The 23326-nt window shown below is 41.9% G+C and overlaps 1 non-coding gene across 1 annotated transcript; it reads left to right on the top strand.

Moving 5' to 3' along the window:
• Positions 1-20659: 20659 nt before the first annotated feature.
• Positions 20660-20858, top strand: LOC126191726 (small nucleolar RNA U3). The gene has a single exon (XR_007538450.1). It is a non-coding gene; the product is annotated as a small nucleolar RNA U3 (small nucleolar RNA).
• The last annotated feature ends 2468 nt before the right edge of the window (positions 20859-23326 follow it).

Here is a 23326-nt window from a genome sequence, read left to right as displayed (position 1 = left end):
TAACTGCACATACGGTTCACGTCCACGCTGTCGCGGCATGCTACCAGTGTTAAAGACTGCGATGGAGCTCTGTATGCCACGGCAAACTGGCTGACACTGACGGCGGCGGTGCACAAATGCTGCGCAGCTAGCGCCATTCGACGGCCAACACCGCGGTTCTTGGTGTGTCCGCTGTGCCGTGCGTGTGATCATTGCTTGTACAGCCCTCTCGCAGTGTCCGGAGCAAGTATGGTGGGTCTGACACACCGGTGTCAATGTGTTCTTTTTTCCATTTCCTGGAGTGTAGTTACTGAATTTAGTTCTGGATGTTTGCAGAGAAAAGGAAAAGTCGGTACTTCTCGCTAGTGTAATATAATGTGAACCAGCAACTACCCTTTCCTTAGAACACGATTCAAGCAGGTCCTCAAGTAGGCACTGCTGCATTCTGTTCCCTGACATTGCTCTGATGACGGTTAATGCAGATAGTTCCGATTATGAAATACAAAACGTATTGCAGGTTAGTTCCTAGGATAGTAACATTAAATTTGCGTTGTACACGGCACATGAACGTGACGATCATCCATATTACTCATCAATATAAAAAGACAATATTTTGGGAATTTAGCAGGATTACTCAAAATGAATTCTGAAATTGGGTGACTGACCGCACAGGTGCTAAACGTCGTCAAGAGTATACGATGTCCTAACGCATTAGGAATATGAAGATCGTCTTCGACAGCTCGCAACTTTCACATTGCTAACTCCACCCTACTCCAGACAGCTCTCGGTGGAGTTGCACTACGTTGCCGATGTTATGGAAGGCCTTCAAACCGACAACAGACCACATATTGAAAAATACAAGCGAATTCTCTTGCAGCGTAAGCTTATTGTAACTAATCTAAAAATTATTGGAGAGGAACATTGTCCTATTCAAAAAAAGTAAAATGTTACACACTGTTGACGTCAAACGGCCACTATCTATGTCCTGTCTTGTGTCCTACTCATCTATAATATCAAGTGTACTATGAAAATGATTGTATATAATGGATTATAAGGTAATGCATTGATACCAGATGGTGGGGGCCGGCCGATGTGGCCGTGCGGTTCTAGGCGCTTCAGTCTGGAACCGCGTGACCGCTACGGTCGCAGGTTCGAATCCTGCCTCGGGCATGGATGTGTGTGATGTCCTTAGGTTAGTTAGGTTTAAGTAGTTCTAAGTTCTAGGGGACTGATGACCTTAGAAGTTAAGTCCCATAGTGCTCAGAACCATTTGAACTATTTAACACAAAATGACATTAAAAAATTAAGTTATTCACGGGCAGCTAGTTGAGAATATGTGTGAACATTAAATGACACGACGAACCGTCTTGTTCTGCATATGGATTCAAACCCAGCTCATGCAGACTAAGCAAAGATTTCGTGACTGACGGAAACTAACAGTTATACCTGATTAGACATACAGAGAGTGATATACCTCGATTTTAGACAGTATCAGTTAGCAAATATCAACTTTAAATTGAATAACGCAAACATTTTTAACAGACGCGAATTCCTACCCAGCATCTATTGTCCCTGTTAACGAACTACGAGAGATGTTAAATATTGCTTCTTCACAAGTAACTTACTTGAAATGCCGTGGGGTAAAGCTGTGTGTTGGACACGGATTCGAACCCGGAACCTAATCGGATTGCTATCGAAGCACAGTCAAATGTGACATATCGGAATTTCGCGGCAGTAACTAGATGTTTTAACTGAAATGACGAGACGAAACATTAATTTTTTCCTTCCCAGGACTCCAACCCGGCACCTATCGCTGTTATATTCTAGAGAAAACGAACGTTAAATATGGGTTTGTTGCACCAGCAGTAACATGTGAGCATGTTTGAACTGAAATAATATGACGAAGAGTTCAGCGCTCACTGGGAATAGAGCCCCACACATATCGTTGTTGACTACACACAAAGAGACGTCAGCTACCGAATTTTTCTCCACCAGCTGCTCAGAATAGCATCTTGAACTTACAGTCATCTCGCAAATAGTTCTGTGTCTCACTGGGAGTTAAAAACGTCAGATATCGTTAGTGTTGACAGCGAATGAAAATACATTAAAAATCAAAATTATTATCCACCAGCAGATAGGTGTTCTCATGCTAGAGCTTGATAATACATAATTAAATCTTTAGTGCCGGGCCAGGATTCGATCCCATTCACGCATAATATGTGAAGGTTCAAATGGCTCTGAGCACTATGGGACTCAACTGCTGTGGTCATTAGTCCCCTAGAACTTAGAACTACTTAAACCTAACTAACCTAAGGACATCACACACATCCATGCCCGAGGCAGGATTCGAACCTGCGACCGTAGCAGTCGCACGGTGCCGGACTGCGCGCCTAGAACCGCGAGACCACCGCGGCCGGCAATATGTGAAGGTGTTGAGGAATCTGCAGTTTTGAACAAACAACAAATTGTAGCCGAGCTGTATTGCCACGAAGGGATCAAATTCCGCGTTAAGGGCGGTCTGAGTTGCATTCCCAGTTCAGAACCAATTTTATCGACATACAGAAGCTCAAATAAAAGATGGAATAAGTGTCCTGTGACCATACATAGCGTTTGTGTCGTCACTTGAAATAAATAACTAGTATAAGAAAGGTTACTGGTGATAGAGTTTCTACATGTCGCCACTCGTGACTTTATTGTGGTTCAACCTACCGTCTACTTGGTAAAGAAGGAATATCATCTTTAATGTGAATTTTCAGACCACGCAGCTATTATATCTCCTTCACTTGGTGTAGCCAGGAGAGAATGGAATCTGTCTCTCCCTATCTAAAATCATTGACAGAAGTGGGAATCGAACCCAGACCATAGGTATAACAACCTACCATCCGTCCAACAGACCACGAAATCCTCTTCTCTGCGAGTCATTTTTCTATCGTAACGCAGTTGCGCCACACTGGATGAGAATTCTGACACACAGGCTCCCTGTAGTAATTTGCAGCATGTTCAGTAAATTCATTTACTTGGTTGACCGAATCACCATGAACTAGCTGCCTCGGCTACCCAGTGCATACATTCGACTATTTTGTAATCACAGAAATAAAATCACGTAACTGCCACCTACACACAACTGCCAACATTGTAGGATGCAGAAGTTTAAATAGGAAGTGTTCCTTTCCACTTGAGCTATTCTATTGCGCTATCTGTTACTAGAAAACGTCGTTCAGTCCAAAAGAAAAGCTGTAACTGTTTGTCTCTCAGAAGTCAAGACCTGGCCATATGCATAATCTCACAGTGCTGTGGAATCCAAAAGTTCTGGAGGAATAGTTGCCGAGCTCTGGAGCTGTTGTAGCTACGTGTCAGCTTGTAGCATAGATAAGATGTCGCGAGTTCGAATACATTCAGTGCTACATTTTTTAAAACGCAATTCTGCTCTCTGCTGAAGTTATCAATCTAATGGAACTTTGAACATAATTCCCTTCACTTCTCAACCCAAAGTAGTCGCATGTGGAAAAAGGACTAACTACTGTGACATTTTGTTCTATTCAGGTTTAATAGACAGCAGGCAGCAGATGCATCTCGAAGATGTGCAGGGAGAGCGCATCGTGCCATAATATGTCAGAAAAGTATTTTCTACATTAGCCGTCGTGTGGTAGTGATATTTTATTCTTCTTCAAACTTTGTTTGACAGCTTTAACTCAGAACACGTTTTCTACATGCATGTAATCAATAAACGGCATGTGCATTGTCAGACTGTCATAGGTAACATCAGAGAATTCGCATATATCGTTGATGATTAATTTCTCTCTCATGTTTACTATTGTTTTAACAACACTAAAGGAAACCTTACGAAAATTGTGCACTGTATTATAAGAAATGAAATAAAACTAACCATGATAACCTTACGACGAAAGTATCTGTACACAAGCATGCCTCTATCGACACGAATTAGTAAAATACTACTCACTTAGATTTTGATTGGGTCTGTATTTAATTGGTATGCTGTGTCATACTCAAGAGGTATGCAAATGTGGCATTTCATAAATATAGTTACGTATTCCTAGAAACCCAAAATTCGCTTGTCAGCAGCGGAAAGAGGCGTTACCTGTTGTGCAGCATTGTAAGTTTTTCAACATTGCACTATGAGCTGAAAGCATTTTCTTGCGATTTCATTATTGATGTTTGATCTGACTGCTTGTAGCTCTTTCACAGAAGGCATAAAAACGTTACAGTCTGTGAGACTGGAACTGCGAACCGTAACAGACGCTGTTTCACAGGTCAGCACGTTACCACAGAGCTGGCGAGGAGGTATGGGTCACAGCTTCCTATTACGACGGCAATAGTAACTAGAACTCGTAAACCGCTATTTAAAGGTCGAGATTAGTTGCGATTTCCACCTGCAACGACTTTCCTGGGCTGAAAACCGTAAATTTTCAATCTTTTGTTACCCTTCAAGCGATAATAACTCAGATTATTCAATGGAAATGACAGGTAAAATCAAGTGAACTTTGAGGCTTAATTCCGTGCACACCAGGAAGTAACTCGTCGATCACAGAGTTGCAAAACATACGTTGCCTTGTTGCCAAATCTCAGTTACAGTACCAGCAGGAAGAAGACGAACCGATGTGATCCTACAGCGGTCTGGGAAGTGACCATAGCTGGTGTCTCCAAGTCGCGGCTGCTACCGCCTGGAATACGTAATGCGTCTGATTCGCTTTCTGTAACTAGGTTTAGGGACTGGAGCGTAGTTACTAATAATACTCAGAACTGACTGCAAACTGAGCATCATAAATCAGTAACTCTCATTGTTGTTTTTATATTTCTTTCGTAAGTGTACTCAAAACTAAGAAAGTCATTCACAGGCGTTTTCGTGCCTCGCCGATAGTCGAGCACAACATACAAATAAAAATAAAAAAGAATGTGTGTGTGTGTGTGTGTGTGAGAGAGAGAGAGAGAGAGAGAGAAATAAAAAGCAATGAGAGAGAGTGTAAGAAATTGTTGTAAAGAAATTGAATCATGGTATTTAAAGAAATCTTTCATTAAAATGACGCGTTCCACATCATTACGAAATGTCGTATTCATGATCTATGGAACAAGAGATAATCTAATGTAATCTAATCTAATCTAATCACATCGTATTGATGATTAGCCATGAAGAGTCATGAATTACCGAAATTTTTGCCAATACCAGTAACCAAATCTAAACTTGAAAATAAAAGACGACAATTTTTGTAATAAACCGTGACTCCTATCAAGACCCTTTCATCCCTGTTATCTAACCACGAAAGATGTCTGATATACCTCCATTCTGAAGTGACAAAGTGTGCATGCATTTAAAGATGAAGTGCATGATGTGAAGTTCTGTGACGGAGATACGAACCCAACACGTAATCCGATTGTTAACTAAGAAAAATCAAATGTTACGTATCGGTTTTTCTTATGAGCCGCTAGGTGTCTGAATCTAAAATAAGGATACAAACTTTTGTGCCTAAGCGACAATCGAACTGCACACCTACCGTGCATCCACGAATATAGCTTAAGTATCAGTTGCTTACTCATGAACAGTAAGATGTGTGCGTGTTTGACCAGAAATAACGACACCTGTTGCGATTGTTGGCAACACATGAACAGACATTGAAATTGCGCGTTAATTTTCACTAGCAGGTGGGTGTGCACTTGATAAAGCTAGAAATGAAATTATGAATATTTTTGTACTGGATCAGGTTTCAGACCCACATACTTACCTTTGGAGGAGACCTAGAGAAGATTGCAGTCTTATGAAAAGGAACGAAATGACTGAACTATACTGTTCCGAGAGATTCAGATCCTCGAAAGAGGAGATACGAATTCGAGTCACAGTCCAGCACCAAATTTTTAAACGTCTCTAGTTCAATCAAGTACAAGTAAAATAAGAGCCGTGTCCCTTTAAATGGCTATCGGTTCATCAAATAAAATAAAATTTTCTAATGTAAGTAAGCTTACTGGCGACTGTATTTCTGTTTACCATGAGTTCCGCTGTGTCATTTCCCAACGTAAACCGGCTCTGCCCAGTTGGTAATGAAGGAACGTGATGTTTAATGCGGATTCTGGATTATAACGTCTTTCTCTTGAGGTTACCAGAGGTAAAATAAACCTGTTTGTACCTCTTAAAAGTAAATGCCTGAACCCACGCATTTACTTTTAAGAGGCACAAACAGGTTTATTTTACCTCTGGTAACCTCAAGAGAAAGACGTTATAATCCAGAATCCGCATTAAACATCACGTTCCTTCATTACCAACTGGGCAGAGCCGGTTTACGTTGGGAAATGACACAGCGGAAGTCATGGTAAACAGAAATACAGTCGCCAGTAAGCTTACTTACATTAGAAAATTTTATTTTATTTGATGAACCGATAGCCATTTAAAGGGACACGGCTCTTATTTTACTTGTACTTGATTGAACTAGAGACGTTTAAAAATTTGGTGCTGGACTGTGATTCGAATTCGTATCTCCTCTTTCGAGGATCTGAATCTCTCGGAACAGTATAGTTCAGTCATTTCGTTCCTTTTCCCAAGACTGCAATCTTCTCTAGGTCTCCTCCAAAGGTAAGTATGTGGGTCTGAAACCTGATCCAGTACAAAAATATTCATAATTTCATTTCTAGCTTTATCAAGTGCACACCCACCTGCTAGTGAAAATTAACGCGCAATTTCAATGTCTGTTCATGTGTTGCCAACAATCGCAACAGGTGTCGTTATTTCTGGTCAAACACGCACACATCTTACTGTTCATGAGTAAGCAACTGATACTTAAGCTATATTCGTGGATGCACGGTAGGTGTGCAGTTCGATTGTCGCTTAGGCACAAAAGTTTGTATCCTTATTTTAGATTCAGACACCTAGCGGCTCATAAGAAAAACCGATACGTAACATTTGATTTTTCTTAGTTAACAATCGGATTACGTGTTGGGTTCGTATCTCCGTCACAGAACTTCACATCATGCACTTCATCTTTAAATGCATGCACACTTTGTCACTTCAGAATGGAGGTATATCAGACATCTTTCGTGGTTAGATAACAGGGATGAAAGGGTCTTGATAGGAGTCACGGTTTATTACAAAAATTGTCGTCTTTTATTTTCAAGTTTAGATTTGGTTACTGGTATTGGCAAAAATTTCGGTAATTCATGACTCTTCATGGCTAATCATCAATACGATGTGATTAGATTAGATTAGATTACATTAGATTAACTCTTGTTCCATAGATCATGAATACGACATTTCGTAATGATGTGGAACGCGTCATTTTAATGAAAGATTTCTTTAAATACCATGATTCAATTTCTTTACAACAATTTCTTACACTCTCTCTCATTGCTTTTTATTTCTCTCTCTCTCTCTCTCTCTCTCTCACACACACACACACACACACACACACACATTCTTTTTTATTTTTATTTGTATGTTGTGCTCGACTATCGGCGAGGCACGAAAACGCCTGTGAATGACTTTCTTAGTTTTGAGTACACTTACGAAAGAAATATAAAAACAACAATGAGAGTTACTGATTTATGATGCTTAGTTTGCAGTCAGTTCTGAGTATTATTAGTAACTACGCTCCAGTCCCTAAACCTAGTTACAGAAAGCGAATCAGACGCATTACGTATTCCAGGCGGTAGCAGCCGCGACTTGGAGACACCAGCTATGGTCACTTCCCAGACCGCTGTAGGATCACATCGGTTCGTCTTCTTCCTGCTGGTACTGTAACTGAGATTTGGCAACAAGGCAACGTATGTTTTGCAACTCTGTGATCGACGAGTTACTTCCTGGTGTGCACGGAATTAAGCCTCAAAGTTCACTTGATTTTACCTGTCATTTCCATTGAATAATCTGAGTTATTATCGCTTGAAGGGTAACAAAAGATTGAAAATTTACGGTTTTCAGCCCAGGAAAGTCGTTGCAGGTGGAAATCGCAACTAATCTCGACCTTTAAATAGCGGTTTACGAGTTCTAGTTACTATTGCCGTCGTAATAGGAAGCTGTGACCCATACCTCCTCGCCAGCTCTGTGATAACGTGCTAACCTGTGAAACAGTTCCAGTCTCACTGACTGTAACGTTTTTATCCCTTCTGTGAAAGAGCTACAAGCAGTCAGATCAAACATCAATAATGAAATCGCAAGAAAATGCTTTCAGCTCATAGTGCAATGTTGAAAAACTTACAATGCTGCACAACAGGTAACGCCTCTTTCCGCTGCTGACAAGCGAATTTTGGGTTTCTAGGAATACGTAACTATATTTATGAAATGCCACATTTGCATACCTCTTGAGTATGACACAGCATACCAATTAAATACAGACCCAATCAAAATCTAAGTGAGTAGTATTTTACTAATTCGTGTCGATAGAGGCATGCTTGTGTACAGATACTTTCGTCGTAAGGTTATCATGGTTAGTTTTATTTCATTTCTTATAATACAGTGCACAATTTTCGTAAGGTTTCCTTTAGTGTTGTTAAAACAATAGTAAACATGAGAGAGAAATTAATCATCAACGATATATGCGAATTCTCTGATGTTACCTATGACAGTCTGACAATGCACATGCCGTTTATTGATTACATGCATGTAGAAAACGTGTTCTGAGTTAAAGCTGTCAAACAAAGTTTGAAGAAGAATAAAATATCACTACCACACGACGGCTAATGTAGAAAATACTTTTCTGACATATTATGGCACGATGCGCTCTCCCTGCACATCTTCGAGATGCATCTGCTGCCTGCTGTCTATTAAACCTGAATAGAACAAAATGTCACAGTAGTTAGTCCTTTTTCCACATGCGACTACTTTGGGTTGAGAAGTGAAGGGAATTATGTTCAAAGTTCCATTAGATTGATAACTTCAGCAGAGAGCAGAATTGCGTTTTAAAAAATGTAGCACTGAATGTATTCGAACTCGCGACATCTTATCTATGCTACAAGCTGACACGTAGCTACAACAGCTCCAGAGCTCGGCAACTATTCCTCCAGAACTTTTGGATTCCACAGCACTGTGAGATTATGCATATGGCCAGGTCTTGACTTCTGAGAGACAAACAGTTACAGCTTTTCTTTTGGACTGAACGACGTTTTCTAGTAACAGATAGCGCAATAGAATAGCTCAAGTGGAAAGGAACACTTCCTATTTAAACTTCTGCATCCTACAATGTTGGCAGTTGTGTGTAGGTGGCAGTTACGTGATTTTATTTCTGTGATTACAAAATAGTCGAATGTATGCACTGGGTAGCCGAGGCAGCTAGTTCATGGTGATTCGGTCAACCAAGTAAATGAATTTACTGAACATGCTGCAAATTACTACAGGGAGCCTGTGTGTCAGAATTCTCATCCAGTGTGGCGCAACTGCGTTACGATAGAAAAATGACTCGCAGAGAAGAGGATTTCGTGGTCTGTTGGACGGATGGTAGGTTGTTATACCTATGGTCTGGGTTCGATTCCCACTTCTGTCAATGATTTTAGATAGGGAGAGTACAGATTCCATTCTCTCCTGGCTACACCAAGTGAAGGAGATATAATAGCTGCGTGGTCTGAAAATTCACATTAAAGATGATATTCCTTCTTTACCAAGTAGACGGTAGGTTGAACCACAATAAAGTCTGGAGTGGCGACATGTAGAAACTCTATCACCAGTAACCTTTCTTGTACTAGTTATTTATTTCAAGTGACGACACAAACGCTATGTATGGTCACAGGACACTTATTCCATCTTTTATTTGAGCTTCTGTATGTCGATAAAATTTGTTCTGAACTGGGAATGCAACTCAGACCGCCCTTAACGCGGAATTTGATCCCTTCGTGGCAATACAGCTCGGCTACAATTTGTTGTTTGTTCAAAACTGCAGATTCCTCAACACTTTCACATATTATGCGTGAATGGGATCGAATCCTGGCCCGGCACTAAAGATTTAATTATGTATTATCAAGCTCTAGCATGAGAACACCTATCTGCTGGAGGATAATAATTTTGATTTATAATGTATTTTCATTCGCTGTCAACACTAACGATATCTGACGTTTTTAACTCCCAGTGAGACACAGAACTATTTGCGAGATGACTGTAAGTTCAAGATGCTATTCTGAGCAGCTGGTGGAGAAAAATTCGGTAGCTGACGTCTTTTTGTGTGTAGTCAACAACGATATGTGTGGGGCTCTATTCCCAGTGAGCGCTGAACTCTTCGTCATATTATTTCAGTTCAAACATGCTCACATGTCACTGCTGGTGCAACAAACCCATATTTAACGTTCGTTTTCTCTAGAATATAACAGCGATAGGTGCCGGGTTGGAGTCCTGGGAAGGAAAAAATTAATGTTTCGTCTCGTCATTTCAGTTAAAACATCTAGTTACTGCCGCGAAATTCCGATATGTCACATTTGACTGTGCTTCGATAGCAATCCGATTAGGTTCCGGGTTCGAATCCGTGTCCAACACACAGCTTTACCTCACGGCATTTCAAGTAAGTTACTTGTGAAGAAGCAATATTTAACATCTCTCGTAGTTCGTTAACAGGGACAATAGATGCTGGGTAGGAATTCGCGTCTGTTAAAAATGTTTGCGTTATTCAATTTAAAGTTGATATTTGCTAACTGATACTGTCTAAAATCGAGGTATATCACTCTCTGTATGCCTAATCAGGAATAACTGTTAGTTTCCGTCAGTCACGAAATCTTTGCTTAGTCTGCATGAGCTGGGTTTGAATCCATATGCAGAACAAGACGGTTCGTCGTGTCATTTAATGTTCATACATATTCTCAACTAGCTGCCCGTGAATAACTTAATTTTTTAATGTCATTTTGTGTTAAATAGTTCAAATGGTTCTGAGCACTATGGGACTTAACTTCTAAGGTCATCAGTCCCCTAGAACTTAGAACTACTTAAACCTAACTAACCTAAGGACATCACACACATCCATGCCCGAGGCAGGATTCGAACCTGCGACCGTAGCGGTCACGCGGTTCCAGACTGAAGCGCCTAGAACCGCACGGCCACATCGGCCGGCCCCCACCATCTGGTATCAATGCATTACCTTATAATCCATTCTATATAATCATTTTCATAGTACACTTGATATTATAGATGAGTAGGACACAAGACAGGACATAGATAATGGCCGTTTGACGTCAACAGTGTGTAACATTTTACTTTTTTTGAATAGGACAATGTTCCTCTCCAATAATTTTTAGATTAGTTACAATAAGCTTACGCTGCAAGAGAATTCGCTTGTATTTTTCAATATGTGGTCTGTTGTCAGTTTGAAGGCCTTCCATAACATCGGCAACTTAGTGCAACTCCACCGAGAGCTGTCTGGAGTAGAGTGGAGATAGCAATGTGAAAGTTGCGAGCTGTCGAAGACGATCTTCATACTCCTAATTCGATTAGGACATCGTATACTCTTGACGACGTTTAGCACCTGTGCGGTCAGTCACCCAATTTCAGAATTCATTTTGAGTAATCCTGCTAAATTCCCAAAATATTGTCTTTTTATATTGATGAGTAATATGGATGGTCGTCACGTTCATGTGCCGTGTACAACGCAAATTTAATGTTACTATCCTAGGAACTAACCTGCAATACGTTTTGTATTTCATGATCCGAACTATCTGCATTAACCGTCATCAGAGCAATGTCAGGGAACAGAATGCAGCAGTGCCTACTTGAGGACCTGCTTGAATCGTGTTCTAAGGAAAGGGTAGTTGCTGGTTCACATTATATTACACTAGCGAGAAGTACCGACTTTTCCTTTTCTCTGCAAACATCCAGAACTAAATTCAGTAACTAAATGCTAAGAATATATTTGCATTGTGCCAACTCAAAGATCAATAGATATGGATATAGATATAGATTTTTATATTTAAAGCCATTCTCGTTCTGCTTTGGAATAAACATAATTCATTATTTGCTTGTTCTTGTTACGATTGTTATTGTCATTCTCTCACTCGCAAGAGTCTTATGCTGATGCTGTATGAATAAATTATGCCATTGGATACAAAGCTGTTTAGTTTTGAGACCTAACCCACGAGGGGGGAAGGCACAGTGGTCTGCTTCAGGAATTCCAAGCAATAAAACACAAAAAACAACCCAGGAAGGGTTCGAACAGCTACTTTCACGCAGAGACATGCATTTGGAATCTGTTCATCGTTACGGGGTCAAACAAGAGGGTAACATTACTGAAACAATGATCGGGCTACTTAGTATATAATAGAGCATACAGATTTCAAGGACGAAACGTATGAAGACGCAGACTTCCTCGTTATCAATATGTGTGGCATATCTTTCGTGTTAACGAAAGTAAATTCCCGCTTTACCTCTTCTTACGTGTCAAATGAAATGAATGCCATGAGGAATAGAATATTTGTTGACTGCGTCTCTTCTTGCTTCCATCCTTACCAACATATTTCTTCATTCTCGTGGTAATCATGACCTTCTATGTGCATGCTGCAAACGATTGCAAGTGGACAAATTCGACATCGAGGTGCAAAGCGTTTGGTATCTTACATTATATTCAATTCGAATAAGCTTCCGGTGTATTTTTACTTCGTTTGTATTTTTAGATGATTATGAACGTTACGGAAATTTATCTCACATGCTTTATGTTGAATGAGAAACATTGAATGATCCGTTTTGCTTTCCCTACGTTGAAATGACATAATGTCGGCGTCAACAGCCTTGTTCCACGCCGAAAGCTGAAACTTGTATCATTCTGGATTAATGATAATTGAATGTCTCATATGTATACATAGCCCACAAGGCGACGTCATAAACCATTAGGGGAGAACGCAGCATAAAACCAAACGTGCGCGCGTGTCTCCACTCTGAAGAACCGTATCGGAGAATCACGGCAAGCATTTCGCTGAAGAGCTGCCTCATCAGAGAGCCGAGAAATGGCAGCGTCGTAGCAAGTATTTGTCAACACTCTGATAGTGCATTTACTTCCGGTTGTAGGTCGGCGTTACCTCGCTAAATTCACTTGATATTCGTTTTCCACATCGAAGACTCGTACGATATAATCCACTGCAAGATGACACAATTAGAAAGTATATTTAATTTCTGGACTCTAAGAACGGCGTTCTTCACATAAGTAACACCTGTTTGTGTGTGCATTCGGGAGGACGATGGTGCAATCCCGCGCCCGGCCATCCTGATTTAGGTTTTCAATGATTTCCCTAAATCGCTTCAGGCAAATGCCGGGACGGTTCCTTAGGAAGGGCACGGCCGATTTCCTTCCCCATCCTTCCCTAATCCGAGCTTGTGCTCCGTCTCTAATGACATCGTTGTCGACGGGACGTTAAAACAGTAATCTCCACCTCCTCTGTTTGTGTGTTTAAGGTTGCGTTTTGAGGCTCAGGCAACATCGCAGTGACTATAGTCCGCCTCTGGACGCCAGTGTGTCGTTAGCTCAGAGGTTCCCTTGTGCGTTGCAGTGCTTGTACTCTAAGTTCGAATCACGGTAGAAGCCGCTGACTACAACCTTTTATTTTCCATTTTAATTAATGGAGTTGCAAACTGCTAGTAAAAATTTCTTATGCGAAATCTGAAGAATGCCTTTAAACATCAATCTTCGTCCGATTTCGACTTAGTAAATTAAGTTAATATCATGAATTTCTGCTTTGCAAATTCCAAGGTGCTTCACTGTAAAATAGGTCCTGAAAAGATTCAAACCGACTGTCAACGATATAAATTTGAGCTTTGTTGGTCATATAGGTCTAACATGTCAGAAGGTTGTTTATGAAGTGCACATGTTCATTAATATAGTTCCCTTCTTCTAAATTTTTGCAACAGCATTTAACTGTAGACGTTTTCTAACACCGGCGTTAGCAATTCCTTTCCGTTCTCTGAAACCTTCAAAACCAAATTTTTCCGGTTTAAATCTGATGACCTTAACTATCATATCCGATCAACAATAAATACTTCATGAACCCATACATGGAACTCCAAATGTGCAGTGTGCCTGCACTGCTACAGAGCATGCAATGCAAGGTATTCACACAGTTTATCGCATAGACTTACCATAAGGAATGAAACAAGAACTGTAATACACTTTACACCACAGACGCTCACTCTGGCTTGACGAAAACATCCAAACATTGACCAAAAGGTGCACAAATAATTAAGTTTGAAAGGAAAAGAAACGAGGTATGAAGCATTTATAAATTCATCGAATGTAGTGAGGTGGTTTAATTTCGTCCCAGTCTATAAAATTAATTTCGGGCCATACTCAGCTCTTGCCGATTACCCGCCTACTAATCAGGGCGTCTGACTCCGTTGCTTTTGAGCGTGAATGGAAATTGTAGAAATTTTCTGTGGAGCAACATTTAATAATAAAGCGTTTTAAATCATCAAAAGCGATGAGCGGTAGCAGGCGCGTTCGATAAAGAACGGGGGAGTGCAGTGCCTCTGCTGTCGCCACGGCCGCTGGCAGTAGCCAGCAAATGGATCCCGGAGCTTTGCCGCATACGGCGTCCAGAGGAGGACAGTCTGCAGGAAATCTGCCGCAAAATCGTTACTGGATAAAATTTTGATATCGGTGTGTCACAAAGCGAAATAGATTGAATCTGCGCTACCATTACATTCACGTCTTCAGCATTCAGACAGAAGAGGCTATAAAAATATTTTATGCCATCTGCTCTCGATCCACTGACATTATGAACAGAAACAACGCACGCTACCGCTAGACCACAGGCGTAATCAGGCTAGAGTTTCTCTATCTTGGGACAAGATTTCCTCCAGGAAGTGCCGCAGTCTACAGTGTTGCCAGATTGTGCAGATAACCGGACTTCGAGAATTAGCGAGTTGGCCAGTTATTTTGTCCCATGTCGCGATCGGCGCGGACTTAGCCTCTGAAGCGGCCGGCCGCCGGTCGAGTTTAATGTCAAAGAGTGTACGTTGGCCTCAAATTCCAGTTCTATAAAATTTGTCCATAGTGCTTCTCGAAAAGAACGACACTTTACCACCACCTGAGTTCCCGAATCACCTCTATTATAGTTGCGTGTTGTTCGAACCTACCGGTAAGAGTCTAGCAGTCAGCATCTAGACTGCTTCGATGTCTTCTTTTAATTCGACCTGGTGCTGACCCAAAACACTCAGCAGTACTCAGCAATGGGTCACTCCGGTATCCTATATGTGGTGTACTTTCCAGATGAACTACAGCTTTTAAAAATTCTCCCAATAAACCAAAGTCGACCATTCGCCTTTACTACTATGTTCCCTACATTTTCATTTCATATTCCTTTGCAACGTTACACTTACTTAAATGAAGTGACTGAAGCAGCACACTACTAATGCTCTATTCGAACTTAGAGGCTTGTTTTTCCTTCTCATCTGCATTAACTTACATTTTTCTACATTGAGAGATATAAATATTGTATAACTCATCTTGTATGCTCCCACAGACACGCAACGAAGACATCTTACCATGAATAACAGCATCATCAGCAAAAACGGGTAGAGTGTTGCTTGCCAATTTGAGTTTCCAAAAGACATTCATTCAACTGTTGAAATGTAAAACTACATAAATGAATAGCTCATGAAATAATCCTAGCATTCAACCTTCATCTAAAAAAATGAACTGACTCTGAGACATATTTTGTGGCAGAACAAAAGAAAAGGTCTATTTTGAGGCCATTCACAGTTGTAAATACTGTTTCTAATTAACTACAAAAATTCAGTCCAACTACATGCTAGGCCATCCTGAGAGAACCGAATAAATGGAGTAACAGGGCTAGTTGTACTTGATAACATTAATTGCATTGACAGGAGAGCTTAATGAAACGCAAGGTGTAGTGGTACAAGAATTGCACCATACACATGTAGGCGTAAATTCCCAGCCTCTGTGCAAGTGATCACGGGTGCAAAACATGCGCATGACTATAGACGGCGCCCACTCGGCTGTGGCATTAGATTAGATTGGATTAGATTAGATTTACTTTCATTCCAACTGATCAGTAGTGAGGAGGTCCTCCAGGATGTGGAACATGTCAGAAAAACAACAATACATGACAAATATTTACAACTAAAACAAATAAGCTAATGTACCATTCTACAGATCCCAAGTGGAATGATCGTCATTTTTTAATGAACACTAAGAGTCATTTTACAAATACTAATGCACTGAATTTAAAATAAAAAAGTTTTTTATTTATTTATAAGGTAATAAATATGTAATAAAACTACTGTAATACTTATTTACAATGAACACATTACTGCACCGAAATGGTGCAGAAGTTAGATTATACTTGCACACCCACCCACACACACACACACACACACACACAAATTTTCAATGAACACATTACTGCACTGAAATTGTGCAAAAGTTATGTTGTACTTATATACAAATCAGTTGGTTTTACTAAGAAATTCATCAATGGAGTAGAAGGAGTTGGCCACCAATAAATCCTTTAGGCTTCTCTTAAACTGAATTTCATTGGCTGTTAAGCTTGTTATGGCTGCTGGCAAGTTATTGAAAATGTGTGTTCCTGAATAATGCACACCTTTTTGTACAAGATTAAGTGACTTTAAATCCTTGCGAAGATTATTCTTATTTCTAGTATTGATTCCATGAATTGAGCTGTTGGTTTGAAAAAGTGATATATTTTTAATGACAAATTGCATCAAGGAATAAATATATTGGGAAGCAGTAGTTAGTATTCCTAGTTCCCTAAACAGGCTTCTGCAAGACCTTCTTGAGTTCACACTACATATAACTCTTACTGCACGTTTTTGTGCCCGGAAAACTTTAGCTTGGCTTGATGAATTACCCCAAAAAATAATGCCATATGACATTATGGAATGAAAGTAAGCATAGTATGCCAGCTTTTTCATTTTTATATCCCCTATGTCTGACAAAATTCGCATACCAAACAGAGATTTGTTAAGACGCTTCAGCAGTTCTGTGGTGTGCTCCTCCCAGTTGAATTTATTATTATTAGGTGAGACAGCATCGCTCACCTTCGGCAAATTCCGCCAAACAATCCAGTTTGTCTGGCATACTGTAGCCCCCTGCATATTGCTCGGTTGTGCCGCATGCCTGCATGTGTATAGCTATCATGGCAGCCATTCACAAACTGAACTGCACACCTGACACACTAATAGGTCAACAAGTGCTCCATCGCTCGGAACTGTTGCTGTACTGCTTCGGCGGTCCCCCGTGAGTGCATCACACACCGCCTGTGGGATACCGTCTGCACCACGGCATGAACCACTGTACTGATGATGGAGTAATCAATACATACACTGAGGTGACCATGTTATGGGATGCCTCCTAATACCGTGTCGGACGTCCCTTGGCAGACGTAGTGCACCAATACGACGTGGCATGGACTCTACAAGTCGTTGCAAGTGCCATGCAGAAATACCGAGCGATGCTTGATCAATAGCTGTCCACAATAGCGAAAGTCTTTCCGTTGCAGTACTTTGTGCACGACCTCAATTCTCGTTTATGTCCCATATCTGATGAATGGGATTCATGTTCGGCGATCTGAGTGGCCGAATCATTCGAATTTTCCAGAATGTTCTTCAAACCAATCGTGAACAGTTGTGGCCCAGTGACATGGTGCATTTTCATCCATAAAAATTCCGTGCACGAATGGCTACAAATTGTCGGCAAGTAGGAGAACATTACCATTTCCAGACAATAATCGGTTCAGTTGGATAGAGGACTCGGTCCGTTCCAAGTAAAAACAGCCCACACCATTATGGAGCAACCAGCAGCTTGCACAGTGCCTGTTGGCAACTTCGGTCTACGGCTTCGTGGTGTCTGCGCCACACTCGAAACCTACAGACAGGTCTCACCAAATGTAATGACTCATCTGATCGGACCACGGTTTTCCAGTCAACTAGGGTCCAACTAATATTATGACGAGCCCACGAGAGACACTACAGGTGATGTCGTGCTATTAGCAAAGACACTCGCGTAGGTCGTCTGTCGGTGTAGCGCTTTAACGACAAATTTCACCGCACCGTGCTAATGGCGCCGTTCGTCGAACGTCCCACACTGATTTCTTCAATTCTTTCACTTAGTGTAGGTCTGACAGCACTGACAACTCTATGCAGACCACGCTGGTCTCGGCCGTTAAGAGAAAGCCGTCGGCCTCTGCATTGTCCGTGGTGAGACGTATTGCCCTAAATCTGGTCTAGGCGCTCAGTCCGGAGCCGCGCGACTGCTACGATCGCAGGTTCGAAACCTGCCTCGGGCATGGATGTGTGTGATGTCCTTAGGTTAGTTAGGTTTAAGTAGTTCTAAGTTCTAGGGAACTGATGACCACAGATGTTAAGTCCCATAGTGCTCAGAGCCATTTGAACCATTTGAACCTAAATCTGGTATTCTCGGTACAGTCTTCACACTGCGGACCACGGAATATCGATTCCCATAACGATTTCAAAAATGGAATGACCCATGTGTCTAGCTCCAACTTCAGTTCCGCAATTCAAAGTCTGTTATTTCTTGTCGTGCGGCCATAATAATGACAGAAACCATTTCACACGAATCGTTTGAATACAAGTGTCAGCTCCACCAATATCCTGCCTTTTATACCATGTGTATGTGATAGTACCGCCATCTGTATATGTACATATCGTCCTCCCATGAGTTTTTGTCACCTCTGTGTATGGTACAAATAGCCATGCATTTCCAATAGTGTACGAGCAGCGGTACTGCAGAACCCCTCTCACATACTGAAGTCAGAAAGCGGCAACTGTGTAACGTTCTGTTTTTTTACTGTTATTATATCTTGTACTATGAACTGGCGATTCTTTGAAAGTTCCAACACTTGACTTATCCTAATACTACATAGATCGTGCTGCTCAATGCCTACCATTGTTTATGTCTATGAGATTCCCTGAAATGAAAGAAGGATGAAGGGATGGAAGGTTAGGAGCCGGCCGCTGTGGCCGAGAGTTCTAGGCGCTTCAGTCCGGAACCCATGGATGTGTGTGATGTCCTAAGGTTATTTAGGTTAACGTAGTTCTAAGTCTAGGGGACTGATTACCTCAGAGCCATTTCAATCATTTGAAGGTTAGGAGTCAATGTCATACCGGCAACGAGGATAGAGACGTAACACAAATTTGACTGGGAAAAACTGATCTTCTTTTATAGCAGGTCTGCCAACGCATTTAATTGTGCAGAAAAGGCCTCATGTGGTTTGGTGCCAGTAACTCACATAGTTTATATATTGGTTATACATTCGTGCTCCTGCTAGCTCGGTGTTCTAGAAGTTGTAACACATACTAGTTTCCAGAAAAACATACATCACATTATTCCCAGAAGATGTGTTACACTCTCGCTACAAACTCAAGTGCCTTATACAAATCCCCAGTTTGCACGAAGGAGCGATAAAATGCTCGAAATTTAAGACGGTAGAAGATTATTTAACATAAGAAGAGTAACGTAGCTCCCTCCACGAATACAACTGAATACACGGCTGGCCATTAGAATAGTAATACCACGAAGGAAAGCAAATATCTCGAACTTTAATACAGGGTGAAAATAATTAAACTTGCAAGTCGAGGGATCATAAGACAATGAACTGGAAATATATGAAAGGACATGCGGAAGAGAAATAACGAATAAACCATTAAAGGAAACACATTTTAATTACCGCATGGGCGGGCTGTAGTTGTTAATTACGTACCATGTTTACGTTCCAGGCTACAAACATTGCTCAGTGTGACGACCATCCGCATCCACGACAACCTGGAACGGCACTAGAGATAGATCTACTGCTGCTCGAAACATGTCAGGGGGGAGTTTAGCTCTCGTGACACAGGTAGTTCTCTATTTGGAGATAGCACATTGCGTGCACCTTTCTCAGCCGCGGGCGCAGTGACTTCTTCGACAACCTGTCACGCAATTAGCTGTCGGCCTCTCCCACAAGCAAGTCCTAAATCACCAATTAATGCGAACTTCCGAATCATGTAGACCAGCACCACTGAGGGAAGAGCATCTTTCCGTAGTCTGGAACCGCAAGACCGCTACGGTCGCAGGTTCGAATCCTGCCTCGGGCATGGATGTTTGTGATGTCCTTAGGTTAGTTAGGTTTAACTAGTTCTAAGTTCTAGGGGACTAATGACCTCAGCAGTTGAGTCCCATAGTGCTCAGAGCCATTTGACCCATCTTTCCGTATTTCTTTAAACCGTCGATACTCCCGGAGAGCAGCAGCAATACTGGTGTTACCAAGATCATACTCCACAGGATCATTTCTGTAGTGTGGTGTCACCGCTAGACACCACACTGGCTAGGTGGTAACTTAAATCGGCCGCGGTCCTGTAGTACATGTCGGACCCGCGTGTCGCCACTGTGTAATCGCAATCCTAGCGCCACCACATGGCAGGTCACAAGACACGGACATGACCTCGCCCCAGTTGTACGGACGACATAGCTTGCGACCAGACCTACCAAGTCTTCCTCTCATTTGCCGAGAGACTGATAGAATAGCCTTCAGCTTATTCCATAGCTACTACCTAGCAAGGCGCCATGTGTATCAGTGCTTATAGCTTACTACTATTCAAGAGATGTATTCCAACAAGAGAATAAAGTTAAGTATATTATTCCAGCTACGTACTGTTCTTCTTATTCATTAATAAGTCTCATGTTCCAGTACTTCACGCCCGTCTGCGTTAGTTTAGCGTGCACTTTCAGCCACTTCATTCTACAAGGTGTTGGCCCAGCTGCCGACACATCATGTAGTATGTCTTCAACTCTCTCTAGTTCAAAGCTGGAGTAGACGTAACCATGATGATGAGTGGTAGCACTTTCCCTGAGCGTGAGACGTGCGACCAAGATTCATTGCATCTTGGTTGTAATCGATGATCGTTCACCACATTCTTAGGGATGTGAGAATAGCGCTTTCCGAGTGGAAAAAAATAAAAAAAATAAAATAATAAAAAAGAAAAAAAGGATAAAGAAAAAACAACAGGTTCGTGTCCTGCTACATGTATATGCCGGCACGGTAGCTCAGCGTGTTCGGTCAGAGAGCGGGTTGGCCTCTGTAATAAAAAAAACTGAGTGAAAGGATCAACAACGAAATTCAACGGATGTCATGTGACGTCCGCAACGACCAAATACAACGATCAGCCACAAAGAAAAAAAGTGGTCAGCTCGACGAAAAGTTAATCCTAAGGGCCCGGGTTCGATTCCCGCCTGGGTCGGAGATTTTCTCCGCTCAGGAACTGGGTGTTGTGTTGTCCTAATCATAATAATTTCATCCCCATCGACGCGGACGTCGCCGGAGTGGCGTCAAAATGGCTCTGAGCACTATGGGACTTAACATCTATGGTCATCAGTCCCCTAGAACTTAGAACTACTTAAACCTAACTAACCTAAGGACATCACACACATCCATGCCCGAGGCAGGATTCGAACCTGCGATCGTAGCAGTCGCGCGGCTCCGGACTGAGCGCCTAGAACCGCGAGAACACCGCGGCCGGCGGAGTGGCGTCAAATCGAAAGAATTGCACCCGGCGGACGGGCTACCCGAGGGGAGGCGCAAGTCACACGACATTTACATTTATTTAGTGTGATAAAACAACATTATGAGTAAGGCCCCGCTCACGTTGTCCAGACCCATGTTGACTGCCTGCAACTGTAATTCACAGTAATGCCTGTATTTCAACCTTACGCCTCCGCACCAGTACCGGCGCCTGACGTGAAATCTTGACACTGAGACTATTAACAACGTAAATCCTGCGATGCACACTCTCAACAGCATTCCTATGAAGTTGGGCACCCATACGTTAAATGGTTTTCCGTCTCGACTTCCTCAGTTACCGTAATGTTACTTATAACCACTCTATACAGGGTGTTACAAAAAGGTACGGCCAACTTTCAGGAAGCATTCCTCACACACAAAGAAAGAAAATATGTTATGTGGGCATGTGTCCGGAAACGCTTACTTTCCATGTTAGAGCTCATTTTATTACTTCTCTTCAAATCACATTAATCATGGAATGGAAACACACAGCAACAGAACGTACCAGCGTGACTTCAAACACTTTGTTACAGGAAATGTTCAAAATGTCCTCCGTTAGCGAGGACACATGCATCCACCCTCCGTCGCATGGAATCCCTGATGCGCTGATGCAGCCCTGGAGAATGGCGTATTGTATCGCAGCCGTCCACAATACGAGCACGAAGAGTCTCTACATTTGGTACCGGTGTTGCGTAGACAAGAGCTTTCAAATGCCCCCACAAATGAAAGTCAAGAGGGTTGAGGTCAGGAGATCGTGGAGGCCATGGAATTGGTCCGCCTCTACCAATCCATCGGTCACCGAATCTGTTGTTGAGAAGCGTACGAACACTTCGACTGAAATGTCCAGGACCTTGGGGGGAGGAGGGAGGAGATCAGTGTTTAACGTCCCGTCGACAACGAGGTCATTAGAGACGGAGCGCAAGCTCGTGTGAGGGAAGGATGGGGAAGGAAATCGGCCGTGCCCTTTCAAAGGAACCATCCCGGAATTTGCCTCAAGCGATTTAGGGAAATCACGGAAAACCTAAATCAGGATGGCCGGAGACGGGATTGAACCGTCGTCCTCCCGAATGCGAGTCCAGTGTGCTAACCACTGCGCCACCTCGCTCGGTGTCCAGGACCTTGATGCTAGTACTGTAGAGCAATGAGTCGCATGTCAACAAAAGCACCGAAGTCAACATTACCTTCCTTCAATTGGGCCAACTGGCGGTGAATCGTGGAAGTACAATACATACTGAGCTCTAACATGGAAATCAAGCATTTCCGGACACATGTATACATAACATTTTTTCTTTATTTGTGTGTGAGGAATGTTTCCTGAAAGTTTGGTCGTACCTTTTTGTAACACCCGGTATAAGACTCAAAATTTAGCACACAGAGCGGCCAAATCTGGCAACAACAGTAGCTATAATTCGATTTCACATTTTACGTCTGTGGAAATGAAAGTACCGTTGTTCTGTTAAGTACCTCAAGACTCGGAAACCGTTTGTGATCAACATTTCAATTTTGTGGCTTCGCATACAAAGCGTTCCTGCATGCAGCGTGTGATTTTTAATACAGCAGATTTTCGACGTGTCTGTGAGAACAGGAATATATCCACATGTAGTGCTTGATAGTTGTAAAATACAGACACACCCGTTTCACTGACGCAACTGAATTTGAAAGTGACCAGAGGGCTAATCTTCCTAGTAATACACTACATGAAGCAATTAAATTAATCTACACTAAAATAGCTGACAGTATTTTATTTAATTTAGAAACAAACATTCGCAGGCAAAGTTTGCATACATACTTATTTGTTTTCAATAACAGGTTTTTTAAAAAATGGCTCTAAGCACTATGGGACTCAACATCTGTGGTC

Source organism: Schistocerca nitens, chromosome 6 (assembly GCF_023898315.1).
Source record: "Schistocerca nitens isolate TAMUIC-IGC-003100 chromosome 6, iqSchNite1.1, whole genome shotgun sequence".
In the NCBI taxonomy this organism is placed as follows: Eukaryota; Metazoa; Arthropoda; class Insecta; order Orthoptera; family Acrididae; genus Schistocerca; species Schistocerca nitens.
This window is presented reverse-complemented; position numbering and strand designations above follow the sequence as displayed.